The following is a 17,056-nucleotide window of genomic DNA, read 5'->3' on the forward strand; positions in this document are numbered from 1 at the left end:
TAAATGCCATCTCGTGTATCATATCAATATTGTGACCAAATTCCTCAAAGCAGTCAGTCCGCTGACCCGAACCACCCTTCGAGTATAATCTACGTTCCCCAGACCGTGTCGTGTGCACTCGGCTTAAATTTTAACCGATAAAATTCGTTCGAACAATTCGATGTTTTACTTTTGTTTATTTGTTACGTAGTTTTAACTATTGTTTGTTTTTAAAGAGTGAATGGTTTTTAATGTTTTGTTTTTATATTGAAGCTTTATTTTGTGTAATAAAAGTATTTTTTTTTTTATGTAATCGTTTATAATTGGTCAGCTCTAGTCTCGCCTTTGTTATGACTATAATGTTTACATCTTACTTTTACTGATTAAGTTACTAAACGAAACTAAATCATTCAAATTTTGCTTGTGTTCTTCCTAAAAAATATTATTCCGTTAGTTCTGTGTTTGCTGACTTATGAAATGTGCACTAAATTATACCCCTTATAATACATGGCGTTTTAAGACCAAATCCAAAATATAATCAAATACATTCATAAACTCAGCGGGGAGCGGGAGAGCGGGAACAACCAGCGCTCGCGCTGCCGCGCGGCGTTGCCCTTTTTACAGGTTTTAAACGAATTTTGCAAATGCTGTTTTACTTTGTTTCAAATTCCGCGTAAATAATCCGCGATTTAATTTTGTTTTTTTTTTCTATTTGTTTTTCGATAATTTCATCAGCCTTATATTAACAAGTATTAATCTTCGTTTTATTCGATGTGATGACGTCAGCGCCACTCTGTATATTCAGATTGAAATCCTGGCTCGAGTCGATAACACGCTATCAATATTTTCCATTATTGAATTGAATAGCAACCTGAAGTTGGGAAGATAGCGGGGATTATGTTCCTTACTTCATGCTGACCTTTAATTTTTCATAAATCACTTACAATATTATTGATCCTTATCCTAGTCTGTCTAGAGTCGTGTCAGATTTTCGTCTGATGGGACTTTGACAGTGACATTATATAATGCACCTGTGTTCATGCTTGCGCAATGTAATATCTCCTTCACAGATGGTTAGCCTTTTAGGTTTCCCGCCGTGGCAAAGATTGTTTGTCGTCGTTAATATTAAGTATGTCAGAATACTCTGGACTTGTACCAATCATCGGACTACTTTAACGGTACTCCTTATTCCTTTTATTTATATTATAATATGTTACTATTCGGTTCGCTTTTTTAAAAAGTTCGCTTCACCACCGACTTTCAAAGGCAAACTTAAAGGATATATCTTAATGATGAATGTCTAAGTAAGTGCTTACGAGTATTATCCAATTTTTGTCTGATTCTCTGCACTTTACCATCTATTCCATGCTTTGATTTGCTGACGGCAATCTCACACGACCGGAATGAGTTCAGGTGCAGGAACAACGTCTTTACGTACTTTCGAGGCACGTGAGTGTACGCACTTCCTACTTCGATCGAAAAGCCCAATAATATTTCATTAGGATTGAACCCAGAACCTCGGAACTTATTTCTAGTCACGATACCAACTAGGCAGTGGTTATGATGAATAATGCATTATAGCTTGTATAAAGAAGCAACTTAGTTTTTTCAAATTCATCTCGGTCGGATCTTTATTCCGAACCTGCAGGAGCTCTATATTCAATTTAATCTCATAACATGACTATTCAAAAGTACCCGTTAGAGCGCACTTAAATAAAATATACGTCGAGTTTAAAGGGAAACTTAAAGGAATGTTTTTCGTTTACCATCGCTCAGACCACGTTTAAAGCTCACATTTGACAAATTCGTTCCCAACAAGGAAACGTGCTTTGAATTAATTAAAAATATCAGTTTCGTCGTTGAGAAGCTCTACGGTGTCTTCCTCCTTATCTTAAAGATACAGCGAGCGATGAAAAATAACCCGTTGTCTACTTTCACAGCTGTGAGAGGAGGTACAGATAATCGCTAGATCAATCTTGCAACTAGTCGACATAGTTCACCGACTGGTTGAGTTTATTTTGTTTCGCTGAATCGGAGATAGAGTGTATTGGATTCTATTTCGAGATATTCAGATTTGAATGTTTAAGTTGATTCATTTGTCGAGAATACGAGGAAATGGACAAGTTGTCTGTGGTCACCACAGTCAATTGATCGTTCGCCATTGATATAATTTGTTACACTAACTCCTCGATAAATAACTTTAATTAAATTGGAATCATTATCACTACTTGATATAACGTCCTCCCGTCGCGTCTACGCGATAAACTCTAAAACTACGGAATGGATTTTTATACGATTTTCACTAATGGACGGAGTGATTAATGAGGATGGTTTAGATGTATAATTTGTAACGGCTCTACGTAAGTTGTCTGAAATATGATGATCTATATGAGCCGAGGTGGCCCAGTGGTTAGAACGCGTGCTTAATCGATGATGATCTTAACCGATGATTTCGGGTTCAAACCCAGGCAGGAAACACTAAATTTTCATCTGCTTATTTGGGTGTATAATTCCCATCTCGTACTCGGCGGTGAAGGAAAACATCGTGAGGAAACCTGCATGTGAATAATTTCAACGAAATTCTACCACATGAGTATTCCACCAACCCGCCTTGGAGAAGATTGGTGGAATATGTTCCAAGCCTTCTCCTCAAAGGGAAAGGAGGCCTTTAGCCCAGCAGTGAGAAATTTACAGGCTGCTAATGTAATATATTATTTTATTTTATGTAGAACCGAGTCTGGTAGCTCGTACGAAATTATGATCTTATTCTGTCAATACTGTTGTTAATACATTTCAAGGAGTAGTCGAATGAGTAATAATTCAATTATTGTGTTTAATAATGTATGTGACTTATTCTCGAAAATTATTAACTTCTGTCTTGTCGGTTCTTCTTGGTGAAATCGGTTTCAGACAATCGTTACCATTGGTAGTTATAAATTTAATATTAAATGATGATCGAAAGTGCTTGTAAAAGATTATTTGAATAAAGTATTATTATATTTTGATTTGATTCGATCTGTTTTTAAGATGGCTTTGAACAGGAAAGCAGCTGGGATGGCCTTGCAATGACAAAAAAAAAATTCTCATATCAGGATAATGCATTCTCGAATGTATCTGAGTGATGTGCCGTAAATGCAACTCCGCTAGACGATCAACAATCGTTATTTGATATGTCTATAGTGTCAATTGTACGAGGATTGAGAAGCTACTAAAGATTTGGAATGTTGATTGAATGGAATGTTTTCTTTTATTTTAGTGTGTTAATATTTTAGCGACTATTCTGTCGCTAAATATAAAACTGGTCAATATTTATGCATCAAATTGGTTTTAGTTTTACATTGAAAGGTCTGATGAACGGGAGGGGTATTTAAAGATGTCATTCAGGTCGCTGGTTGAAAAGCGCCGCTTAGTAAATTTTATATAACCAGTTAGCTGTCACATGTATTTTAAAAAATTGTATTCGCTTCCGCCCAGGCGTGAAAGAGAGGGTAGTCTATAAGTCAGGGAATAACTATCTCTTTTCAATATATCATCCATATCCGTCGATAAGTTTTTTTGTGATTGACTAACCAACATCTGATTTTATTAAATTTTAATATCAGTAAGATTGGTAGGATTCTAAATGTTAAACCTATTAATATTTACATACACTATGGCATTTTGCTAGTTGAAATTTAACACGAAACTTTAAAGTTTGTTAGCCAAAAGCGCTACCTACAAAATCTAGCTGTTAGCGTGTAATGACATTAGTTTAGGTAAATTCAGAGATGAGACAAATTGCTAGACGAGTCGACAAACAAGGTATAATGTTATTAGTAGATGTCCGAAGCCAGGCGGCGTGACTGTGACGTGATCTCATATTTTAATGTCAGCTAACTGCGTGTATATTTTCCGTTGGAATTTATTAGTAAAATGTTTTGTTAAACAGCTTGACATACTTTTAGCCTAGAGGTAGTAGTGAATGAAAGTTATTGAAAGTTAAGTAATAAAGGACATCTTTCTCATTTTGTGATAATATAGGCAAGCGGACGGTCTTCTAAGTAAGGGATAACTACTGTCTTTAAGCATTGGAGCTGTAAGAAATATTAACCATTCCTTAGCCCTCCAATGCGCCCAACAACTTTGGGATAAAGATGCTGATGATCAGGTATAATTAGTTCCGGACCTTTCCCCCTAAATAGAAACAAACAAATTTTACCTCTTTAGGATATGAGCGTTTATAAATATTATGTAATAATCATTTTTCTTTATTAATATATGCCACAAGTCGTTTTGCCGTACAATCGAAAATATTTCACGAAACTTAAATAGTTAAAAGGAGGATACTATAAAAGTTTTAAGTGCCCTATCATCTAGCGGCAGGCGTTAGTGCGCCGTCTAAACGTATATTCACTTGAGCTAGTTGACTTGAAAACGGTTTTAAATATAATTAACTGCATAACATTGCTATGTCAACAGAGTGTTTTAAAAGAGTAATTGCTTGTTAAGTTCCATTGCTGGGTCAAGTTCTCCTCTCCTTCTCAGTTGTGACACAGGTGAATCTTAACCGATGACTGCGAGTTCGAATCCAGGAAGCACAAATTTATTTGTGTTTATAATAGTTATATTGTGTTCTTGTTCTCGGTGAAGAAGAAAATTATCGTGAGGAATTCTGCATGTAGGACGGATGGAAATCTGCCTGTGTTTGTTTTTTTTAACCATGCCCATAGACAATTGCGCTGTAAGAAATATTAACCATTCCTTACATCCTTGGGAACTAAGACATTATGTTCGTTGTGTCTGTAGTTACACTGGCTCACCCACACTTCAAAACAGAACACAACAATACTGAGTACTGCTGTTTGGCGGTGGAATAACTGATGAGCGGGTGGTACCTATCCAGACGGCTTGCAATTTTACTTGCAACCAAGTAAAATTGTCATTATCAAGTAAAATTGTCGTCTTCATTTCTAGCACAAGCACTTAATTAGAGGTTTATATATGAATTAGTAATTCATATCTATTTATAAACACAACATTTGGTATTATCATTTATAAATATCGATATAAAAGGACTGCAACGTGAAAGCTACTCCTTTATAAAAAAAATAATTGTTCCAAAAATATGTAGTCAATGATTGTGTACCCCCCCCCCAAACTTATTCGCTTTGACGTCGTCTGTGTTTTTTATAACATTCCCCTCGGAACCTTTTTTCATAAATTGACCATTGTTGATACAAGATAAACATGCATGTACTGTTAAATAAATACATCGTGTTTTTTTTAATATTATATGTTTATTGTTATATGTATAGGACTGTATTGTAAACAATTTTTTTATGCGGAATGTCTATTGGCGCCCCGTGTGGGGCGCAGTAGAGACACGTATGCCGTGACGGCAAACGGCTCTCTACTTCTTTGTGTGGGAGTGGCGTATACTGTATACTTCGTTGCTATATGTTATTGTCATAATAGGAAATAAATATCTCTGTATTAATTTATTTTGCTTCATTTCTTTCAATAGCCAATACTCGTACGTAGAGCTACGCCTTGGACTCGTACGGGTATAACTTAGTAATAAAACATTTTATATTACATAAATACAGGGTTATTGGTAATTCAACGTATTCCCGTTAGGAGGTGATTATTTGCGATAATTTTAACCCTCATATGCATGATGCAAAAGTGAACCATTTTTGAGTTATCAAGTTTTTTAGATTTTTTCGAAATAAGTCAAAAATCTTCAAAAATTTATTTAAAAAAAAATTATTAATTAAAATCTATTTTTTCTTCCGATTTATAAAAACCAATAAACACTGGTTATTTGTCAATATTACCAATAACCCTGCATAATTTGTACTCTATAGGACTGGGGAATAAACTCGGGAATGTGGTGGATTTTTTCTACTGGTGGATTTTTTTTAGAATAGAATCTATAGTTCTGGAGTTTTTCCCCTATATGCAAGGAAACAATTTTTTATGTATCTTAAATATTAGTATGGATTCCATTAATTTCAATGTTTAATATTAAGACACTAACATCTCGTTTAGGTATTCGATAAGGTATTTAAAATTGCAACGTAAGTTGTTTTTCGAACATGTTTTAAGTATTTATTATGTGTTATAGTTTTATAAAGTGCTACAAAAGAAGTGTTCAAGACTCTCGTCTATTGGGTGTGTGTTTAACAATTTTGCCTAAATCTAGTCGTACCTATTTCTTATATCTCCTCATCTCCTCATTCTTTAGCAAGCGATAGTTACATTACTTTGAACACCAAGCTTTCAAGTGAACACGTGGTTCAAATTGTTTCGAGTTCGTTCTTAACGTCGTAACGGCTTATTTTATAGTCTTAACTTTGTTTATAATAAAAAATCTTCTTTGTACAAAATTCAATTTGAACTAAAACTCGAGTTATTGAGATATACTGTAATCGGTGTTTCCACTTTCTGGAATGTACCTTGCTGATGATGATACCATCAAAGGAATATTATAAATGCGAAAGTTACTCATGATGAGATGGTCATCATTAAATTTCATTCCGATTTGTGCCCCGGGCCCCTGTATGAAAATAAAATGTCATTTATTTACAGAAAAGGACATAGAGTACCTAACACTCAAGTGAGCAAAGCCGCGTTTGAAAATAGTGTATATTTAAACTCTTAATTAACTATAAAATAATACTACGGCAATAACTTCATAGATTGAGTAATTAGTGCCACGCGAGGGATAGGGCCCCGTGAACACGCAATTCAAATTAAACAAAGTTATTTAAGCGATAATCTGGTATATTATATAATTGCGTGATAACTTGGTACGCAATATCTCAATAATATTGATAAAAATGTCCAGGGATTTTTTAATTATTATTCTTATTGTACACGAGGAGATTTTACAAAATATGCCTGGAAAAAGAGACTACCTTTTAAATACAATTTTTTTTCTTTGTGCTGTCAATGTCAAGTCATGCTAAACATTGGTATGAATCACCGGAACTGAACTAACGTGGAATATTTAATTTGCCTGGGATAAGGGAAATTTAATCTAATTTAGCTGGCAACAAATCAAAGTCAAAGTCAAAGTCAAAAATCTTTATTCAATATAGAAGTGTTTGCACTTGCTTATTGATTGTCAAAAATCTACCACCGGTTCGGAATTTAGCACCTCGGACCTGAGAAGAACCGGCGAACATTAATAAATGCAAATAAAAGTAATAGTGAGTGTAAAATAAATACACTTTGTTTTTGAAATACTCTGGCTCAGACGAGAGAAAGGCAGTGTGTTCTCAAAGATAGTAAAGATTAAAATTGTACATCTGTAATAAATCGCTCGTCGAGTGAGTCGCTCGCGCGTGCACAGACGGAGGAATAATACGAATGAAATGGGATCACGTCACACTCTGCTCATGTTTTCATTTGCCTTTAAAATTTATGTTTGTGATGTCCCTGTACTTACACTGACTCATCATTGAAACCGGAACACGGGAATATGTACGAACTAATGCTGTTTTGCTTAGAATAATTGGTGAGTCAATTCCCTAACCAAGGCCTTTTTCCTTGTGTTCTCTGGATAACGCATTTACGCGTTTCCCCCACTTTAAGTGGGGGGTATGTGCAACCAGCAGTAAAAAAACGGAGTAGAGCTCCGTCTTTTTGGGCCCTAACCTAGGCCAGTCAGAAAATACATACTAAAACCTCCGTTGTATCTCCTGGTATAAGTTTTATGTAAATTGGTTTAGCGGTCGTTTTATTTAGGCGTTGTCTCACGATTTATTAGTACCGATTAGAAGAACGACAAAAAATGTTAGTGACGAACTCTGGAAAATGTCTTTGTCATGATAAAAAACATTCAATAACATGTTTTTGACGACATATATCTGAAAAAACATACAATACACGAAACAAGATAAACAAAGCATAATAGTAGGATACGTACAAGTCGAGTCAGTCAGTCAGTATCGCCTGCACGTTTACAAACAAAGAAACAAAGCAAATAAGCGGAACGTGTCATATTGTGCTCGATGTTTTCATTTGTCTCTACCTGTGTGCAGTGGAAGTCATAAGCGGTAGCGTTTTTAAAAAATAAGTTTAATGACATGTTAGGACTTTATCGGATTATATCTTGTGATATGATACGTGGCATTCTGTAAGTTAAAAATACGTGATAAAAGTTTATAGTAGACCAATAAGGCAAAAGAAAATTTGATTTGATGTTTATGGTAAATTTTTAAATAAATAAATATTGGACAACATCACATACGTTACTCTGATCCTGATAGAGATAGATATGTTGAAAAAAACTATGTTTATGTAACAAATCTCATGTAAATAAAAACAAGAACAAAAAGTAAGTAATGTAATATAAAACCGTTTATCTTAGAAAGAGACAGAGAGAAAGAGAAAGAGTGAGTAAGGTAGCCTGGAGGGACCATGGCGCTATTTCCTTAAGTGACGATTTCTGCCAGTTCGTTCTCCTATGAGCAGGTTCTCAAAATAGAAAAAACTGCGCCGTCCACTGATATTCTTCTATGTCAGTGACATGTTATTGTCAATTAAATTAGAATATATAGACACCTTTTCACTTTTTAATTTAAAACTTTTTTGCACAACTTATATAAGCGTTACACGCATCCTCTAACAGCTTAACATACAGAAAAATTGTAGAAAATAAACAAATGAGATTTTCATATAAAGAAGCGTTCGTACGAATTTTGAACAAAAAGTTCTTATTTAACTATATAGATGTCGCTCGCGATTTAAGGCTTGGGTCGTGAGGTGCTAGTCATAAATAAGTCCTTCCTTGGAGTTCCTTGCTTCATATCGAATTTAATTGAATTCGGACCGATAGACAGAGTTACTTTCGCATTTATTATATTGGTATAGATAAAACGCGTTTTTCCTCACACTCGGACCGCGCACGTCGTAACAATACAATACAGCAAACAAAACTCCAGCAGTTCAATCGGCTAATGGACGGGAAAGATGCGCCGGTACCCGTCTTATTGCTACTGTACTCGGGATAAGTATTAACTTGTAATGGTCCGATTAGCTACTAAGTTTTTCGTATCGCTTGTCGTTACGATTTCGAAGACTCTGAGTTTACGACTTTGATTATAATTTTGGTTTTAGTTTTGGTCATTTTATGCTTATTTTGTACTGTATTATGTGTCTCTTATCATTTGGTATTGATCGATGGTGAGTGGCTGCTGTTACCAAAATACTGTGGGATTGAAAAGGTTATGGTTTTTGCTTGTAACTTTTTTGTATTAAATATAAATCGTCAAATAAATCCCACGCGCTGGTATAGAATATTCCTTGAAATCCATGCATGTTTATCAATTGAAGTAATTTTATTTTATTTAAAAATTAATTGTTAAAATATTTTGATGTTATCATCAAATTACAGTAACGATAATTACTACCGAACAACAAGAAGCTTCTGCGTAACTTGTGAACAAAAACGCAACGTCATTAGCTAGAGAAATAGAATTCGTATTGATCTAAACTTTAATTTATATGAAACCGTGCCTCCCATATACGGTATACTCAAAAATATCGAGTGAAGTTAAGCTTCTTAATATTATTTTGGTTCTGATAAAATTTTCATTTGTTCTCACACCTTCATTGTTTTTCATCTTTTGTTGTTTGTTTGCAATAATTGCTTTTATCGTCGAAGTTAAGAAGTTCGTATTAAACATACATTGTCAGACATATTAAGCGCCAATGATATGCTATAATTCTATTACCTATTATTAATAAAATAAATATAATGAATATTTATACAATACGTATCGCACTAAGCTAATATTGTTTTGAATAGTGTGAACACGAATTGCGAGTCGATATGCAATACGATTTGTTTTGATTACAAATAATTCATTTACCGTGACACAATAATATAATCTATATTTATGTTATAAATGCGAAAGTAACTCTGTCTGTCTGTTGGTCTTTCACGGAACTGAACTGAATTTGATGCAAGCTCGACTTTCAAGAGAGGTCATAGGTTATATATTTATGACTAACCGTGAAATACGAACGAAGTCGTAGGAGAAACCACACAAAATAAATGAACTATGACCTCTGTACTAACTGTAGAAAATGAGAAGTAGTTTATAATGACCAGTGTTTTATTGTACGTAGGTGTAGTCGTATAGTGTCCGTCCAGAAATAGCAATAAATCGATAGCGATACAGTCGGACCGCGTTGCATATCAATGACGTGCTTTTAAAGTTTTATGTACTCGTACGTACGCGAATACAGTGGAACCGCTTGAGTGAAGTATTAAAAAACCGATTTGGCTCGTTTTTAAAGCTCGAATGGACAATTTTTTATAGGCTGTTTAGAAATTCCATTAACTCGTGGAAGTATTACACTGTGGAACTTGTATTCCATTTGGTTTTGCACACGTTCGAGGTTTTTCTATGAGAATCAGCAGGAATAGGTTTTGATGAAACGGTCTTAATAATAAATGTTAGAATTCCAGAATCAGAAAAAAAAACACGGCTTTTATTTTTGTTTTTTTCTTAATATGTTTTTGTTTAATTGTAACATGAGAGGTAATTTTTGTTTTCGGGATGATTTATGTTGCTTTTATTCGGCACATGTTTTCATCTATTTTAATTTAAAATGTCATACAGTCATGTGATTTATATAGTTTAACGTTAACTAACTGCCTGTCGCGACTTGGTATTCAGCGAATCTGGCAGGTTCAATCCGACCCAAGCGACAATACAAATATACACACAAAAATTATCGAAACCCCCCAATCATTTAAGGGTTTCAGATACATACACGCGTAACATTACTAAAATAATGATACATTGACAGCCTGTAAATTTTCCCCTGCGGGGTTACCTTTGAGGAGAAGGTTTTGGAGCATATTCCTCTACGCTGCTCCGATGCGGGTACACATGTGGCAGAATTTCGTTGAAATTTGTGTCAAATTTAATTAATGTGCAGGTTTAATCACGAGAAGAATTATAAACACAAAATAAGCACATGAATATTCAGTGGTGCTTGCCTGGGTTTGAACCCGTAATCATCGGTTAAGATGCACGCATTCTAACCACTGGGCCATTTCGGCTCTTAGTTACGTACGTCAGTAGCTACTTAAGTTTTGAAATAGCCTTTTACAAAAAAACCTGCACTTGTCAAAAGTTAGCCGAAGATCTATAGTTACATGTTATTTTATAAAATTCGACTTGTAGTATAATTTAACTTCAACAACAGGCTTTGTTCAGTTAAACTAACTATTTTAGAATTCGATATTTTGACACTGGCTCGCTCAAGTGTCAATGGAATATGACAACCAACAGTAGCCACAGTTATCGTTTGTTTTTTATCACATATTAATTGAATGCTTTGGACTTATATTGAGAAATTCAAGTGCCTTGCTGGCAGAAACCGCTGCATAACACTTGGGACCGTTAAAAGTGTTATTCTTTTTTTTTATCGCGAAAATCCTCGAAGCAGCCCGTAGTTGGTTAAGTAGTGTTAGAGCTTCACGTTTGTCCAGATTCGTGTGCTGTAATATCATCCGCGCAGATGGTTAGTCCTTGGGAATAGGCGACGTGGCTGAAACACGTACAGCGATATTTTTAATTTAGAAAACATTAATAAATAAACTGTGTAAATAACTATATTTTACAACGAATTATTTTCCATTAATTTATGAAATTAACGAAAAGTATTTCCTGTTCCTGTGAGCCGAGATGGCCCAGTGGTTAGAACGCGTGCATCTTAACCGATGATTTCGGGTTCAAACCCAGGCAGGCACCACTGAAATTTCATGTGCTTAATTTGTGTTTATAATTCATCTCGTGCTCGGCGGTGAAGGAAAACATCGTGAGGAAACCTGCATGTGTCTAATTTCAACGAAATTCAGCCACATGTGTATTCCGCCAACCCGCATTGGAGCAGCGTGGTGGAATATGCTCCAAACCTTCTCCTCAAATGGAGAGGAGGCCTTTATCCCAGCAGTGGGACATTTACGGGCTGCTTATGTTATGTATTTCCTGTTGCAATTAATAGGTACATAATAATTTTCTGTCCGTCTATAATGCTTTCACGGTTAAAACACTGAACCGAATTTGATAGAATTTGAAAAATAGAAAACTTGAATTTCAAGGAAAGATGGATATACGCCTAATACGTGAACGAAGCAGCTAGCGAAAATGAGTGCTACTATATATTTATTTAATTTAATATCTGATATGTTTTATAAAAAAATATCTTTGATTTGATTTGATTCCGAGCTTTAAATTAATATTGTTATTTACATATTTTACATTTACATATATTGATATGAAATGCTTATACTGAAACAAATATTCAGAAGATTTCGTTTCAATGATTTGTTTTGATATTTTAAATTAACTTAGGAATGTTGCTCTGTATGTTTATTTAATAATTTCTTAATGGCATATAAGAGTCTCATACTTAAGTACATTACTGGATGTACGCCGAGCTTGTCTGAAAATTTGTATGAATCATTCAAAGGATTTAAAGATTAGCGTATAAGTATTATTCGCGTTGGTTGTATGTTGATTGTGTGAGTGAATTGAGATTGCTTTGCTTATCTTTTATGTATGAAACTGACACTTATTTTCATCTTGTATAATAACTATTTCATTTTGCTCTATGCATTATTTTTTTGCATTAGCAGCCTGTAATTGTCCCACTGCTGGGATAAAGGCCTCCTCTCCCTTTGAGGAGAAGCTTTGGAGCATATTCCACCACGCTGCTCCAATGCGGGTTGGCGGAATACAAATGTGGCAGAATTTCGTTGAAATTAGACACATGCAGGTTTCCTCACGATGTTTTCCTTCACCGCCGAGCAAAAGATGAATTATAAACACAAATTAAGCACATGAAATTTCAGTGGTGCCTGCCTGGGTTTGAACCCGAAATCATCGGTTAAGATGCACGCGTTCTAACCACTGGGCCATCTCGGCTCTCATTTTGCTCTATGAGGTAAAATATATTTATTTAACTAAGTATAAAAAAATCCGATAGTAAATCATAATTTATTTTAAATTCTTAATTGTAAAGTGTAATTTTGCTAATATACAAATGTACTATGTATATTTTAATAATTATAGTAACAATGAGAGTATTTTCTGTATATATTGTATATAGTGTCCGGGTACAAATTGCTTTTACTGTCTCCTAAAGTAAAGCAAAAGTAAGAGTGTTAATGTTTCATTGCTGGGCAAAGACTCCTCTTATCTAGAGAAGGCTTGGAGCTTAGAATATTATTTATATATTAAGATAGTGTGGCGTATTACAAATAACTGAAACAAACAAGACAATTTTATTATCTTTGTGAGCTACGCTTCACACTCACCGAATGTTATACTATATTTAGTATTTATTACTAGTGTGTGTGCACTTAGTGGCTAACCGTTGGCCACTATTAATTCGACGGTATTCCCGTTTTGACAGTCTATGTACACGCATATATAATCACGTCACAATGAAGTTTCCTAGCGACCTTTTTTCTACACCGACGAGCACGAGATGTACTGAAACACAAATTAAGTGCGTGTAGGGGCATTTATATTAAAGTATCATTTTTACAAACGTGTATCTTAAAAACAAAGAAATTCTAGTATCGGGTGACAAAAGTGACATTGTGTTCTATAAAGAACAATAAGTTAAGTATTTGACGGTAGGACGATAAAAATAATAAAAACGTCACTGTCTCATATGACGGCCGCCGGCAGTCGTGCAACAGCACGTGGAGCGGACGGACGTATGAACCGGTACGGAAATTAAATCGATATCCCGATAGGAGATCGCGTGATAACCGATATAATGTTTGAAATTACTTGTTTCAACTACGAAAGAGTTATTTAATGCAGGAAATTAAATATCGAACATATTTTTAAAATTAAATTTTCCTTTACCGATACTGTCTATTAAATAAAAGAACCATTTTGAATCGAGTATCGTCGTTCAGGCAGAATGCGAAATACAGTAATTGTCTTTTTAATGAAAGCTTTTTGAATATAAATTTGAATGACTGAAATATGGAAAAGGAATTAATCGTTCGAGTACGTGTCGACTATAAAGTAGCTTAATTTATTTCATTGTTTTCGTACTCAATGGGATACGTACCAGAAATAAAATAGATACTAAAAAATATCAAAAGAGACTTTAAAAATGTCTGCGGAATTTTTTTTACAGCAACGGATATCTTGCCTATGACTATTATATATTGTTGTATTATATGTATGTGTTGTGACTCAGTACTTACTAATTTCCAGCAATTTATTTCATTATTGATATACAAGCGCGACTCGATGCTCTCATAATCACTTGTAAATAATATCGAAAGTAGAACGAAATCCGCACCATGAATATGTCTAGCGAATGTTTTAATGCACCGCCGATGCGTCATCGACATTCGTCAAGCGTTTATCTCATTGCCAACTGTCCCCTATGATTTGTATTTATAATTATCTTAATATAGGACCCTCGGGTGCCATTGTTCACTTCTGTTACGTATTTTAAGATCAACGAGACTGCCAAGGTATTTGATTCGATTAATATTCGGTTTAATGATTTTAACTTTGAGTTAAGGATGTGTAACAATTATTATCGTCGGAATAATTTTATTATTTGTTAATTAGATTGGGATATTTTCTTTTGAATGTTACGCGTGCACATGCCTCGTAAAGGAAAAGAAATGTTTATAAATAAAATACAATCGAAATATATTTATTTAAATAGGATTTGACGCGGTCTTTTGAACTGTCATTTTAGATTAGAAGATTCTATGGAGAAAAATCATCAAGAAATTCAGTAGTTTTCAGTTACTCTATTCATCTACCATATATATATGTAATACTAAGCATAATATACCGTCATACTGTGTTCCAGTGTAACAACAGGCATGATATGTATATATATATAATAAAATAGAATATATATTTACAAGAAAAATGATATTAAAAAGACAGATTACTAAATAAAAAATATAATGAACGTTTGTGTACAAAAGATTATTATTAAATGAGTTCGTGGATGATAGCGCGTCTTGGTAATGAAACAGTCGCCTCCTGGCTATATTTTTATCATATTGAAATTTGTAAACAATTATGGAATATGAAAATAGACAAAATATAAACCAGCTGAGGTTTTTTTGCTTGTTTTTCTGTAAGTGGTAGGTTTTTGGGTTCCATACCATAAGGGCTGTCTGTTCGTCTGTCATCAGGCACATACAGCCTGTACCGTGATTGTTAGACAGTTGAAATTTTCACAGATGATGTATTCCTGTTGTCACTATACCAAAAAAATCTAAAAAACCATCAAATAAATATTTAAGGGTTTTTATACATAATGGTAAAGAACCCTTCGTACGCGAGTCAGACTCGCACTTGACCGGTTCGTATTTTCTTTGATTTCATACTTGGGAAATGAAATGATTACAGTTTTAATAAGTGCTCACCTCAGTCATCGGCACTATTTACACCGTCAATCCAAATTAACATGTTGTATCCCTTGTTCCTGTAAGTAGTGTGTCGGAATAGTTTTTTCGACCGTGTAAGAAAAGCCATCTTATTTTAGTTATCTATATTACACGATTACAATGTTTTGAAACAAGTGTCGTAGTTGTAACCACAATGTGTTAATTGTTCCGTGAATCAGCAAATGTCGTGTCGGAAACGTTAAGTCTTCGTGTCTGTCGTGAGGTGCCAAGATGGCTGACTAAATTGTCTTAAAAATGTTGGTTGTGGTCTAAGTTAATCGTAGTTTATTTTTATACGATTTATTTTACTATCATTATAAATACACAATGTTATTCAATTAAGTCAAAATAAAGTTCAATTCAATTTAATTCTTAGTTTAATGGCTTTTAGTTGAAATAAAGTTATTTAACGGTAGAGGGAACTGACAGAAGTCGTCTCGTAAAGAAAATGTTCCGTCTACCTCCCTGTATCTTTCTACTGTATGAGGTTTTGTATAATATTATTCAAACTTATATTTTGTCACAGTTTGAATTCACACGGGATTTTAGTAACAATTGATTTATTGTTATTGAATTATTCTCGAGCGTTGTTTGTTTATTTCGTTGTGTGTTCTATTTAATACATAATATATGGCGAAAAAGATACATTTAATATGCCTTACATACAGTATTCAAAATACTGTAGCAGTCATATATTGTATGTATATTTTCGGCTCTTATGCCCTTTTGGCCAAAATTTTAGCTTTGTACTGTTTATGAGTGGCTATATAGTACGTTTCTGTGAAAAAGTTCAACAGGTCATATGTATTAAAGTACTTAAACGATACTAAAGATATTATAACCCTGTTACATACAGACAAATATAGAGCGTATGCTTATTGTTACTAATACGTATTTGGATAAACAAACAATAGTTGTGTAAACCTTGAAGGCGTCTTCAATTCAAAGTTTACAAGCTTAAAGCGTATTGACATTAATCGCTTAAGCTTATAACTTGAACCATACCATGTCACTCAGTATGATAGTTAACTTTTCTCTTACTAAGTCGGTATGTATTCGTGTGCCAACTATTCTTGTACTTCTGTTTACAATTGCATCTCATTGCACTCATTTAGACGATACGATTTGGTATTCGTTTTATGTCTTGTTTTATTTCAATGATAACCTTTTTTATACACATTTATTATTATATATTATTATTATTATTTGCAGTAGAAATAGATAAATACTTTACCTTTTATTAATATGTATTCTTTGTATTTTTTTCAGGTAAGTTTAAATATTTAATTCAGAAGCCAATTAATCGTCTCGGAGATGTTAATTTCAGTAAGTAGATTTCGTCTATTAATTCCGTAATAAATCAATCAAAAATGAAATATTCTTTACTCAAGTAGGCTCATAAAAACAATTTCAATCCGTCATGTTACAGTTTTGAATTAAACGTAAAGCTTCCCCCATGTAAAGCGTGACAAAAACTGTACTTAACTATATGTGATCAAACTCTAGTAGTCTTTTAAAGAAATAATATAATGTTAAATAGGTAACAAAATAATAAATCACCTTGCTACGTGTGGTTGCGACAGTGCAAAATCGAGTCACCCACATCACGTCGCATGAACTGACTAA

The 17,056-nt window shown here is 34.0% G+C and overlaps 1 protein-coding gene across 2 annotated transcripts in view; it reads left to right on the plus strand.

Moving 5' to 3' along the window:
* The window catches only part of LOC125074073 (heterogeneous nuclear ribonucleoprotein L), a 408,322-nt gene that overhangs the window by 203,268 nt on the left and 187,998 nt on the right, over positions 1-17,056 (plus strand). The gene's annotated exons all lie outside the window — the stretch shown is intronic.

This window comes from Vanessa atalanta, chromosome 26, assembly GCF_905147765.1.
Source record: "Vanessa atalanta chromosome 26, ilVanAtal1.2, whole genome shotgun sequence".
In the NCBI taxonomy this organism is placed as follows: Eukaryota; Metazoa; Arthropoda; class Insecta; order Lepidoptera; family Nymphalidae; genus Vanessa; species Vanessa atalanta.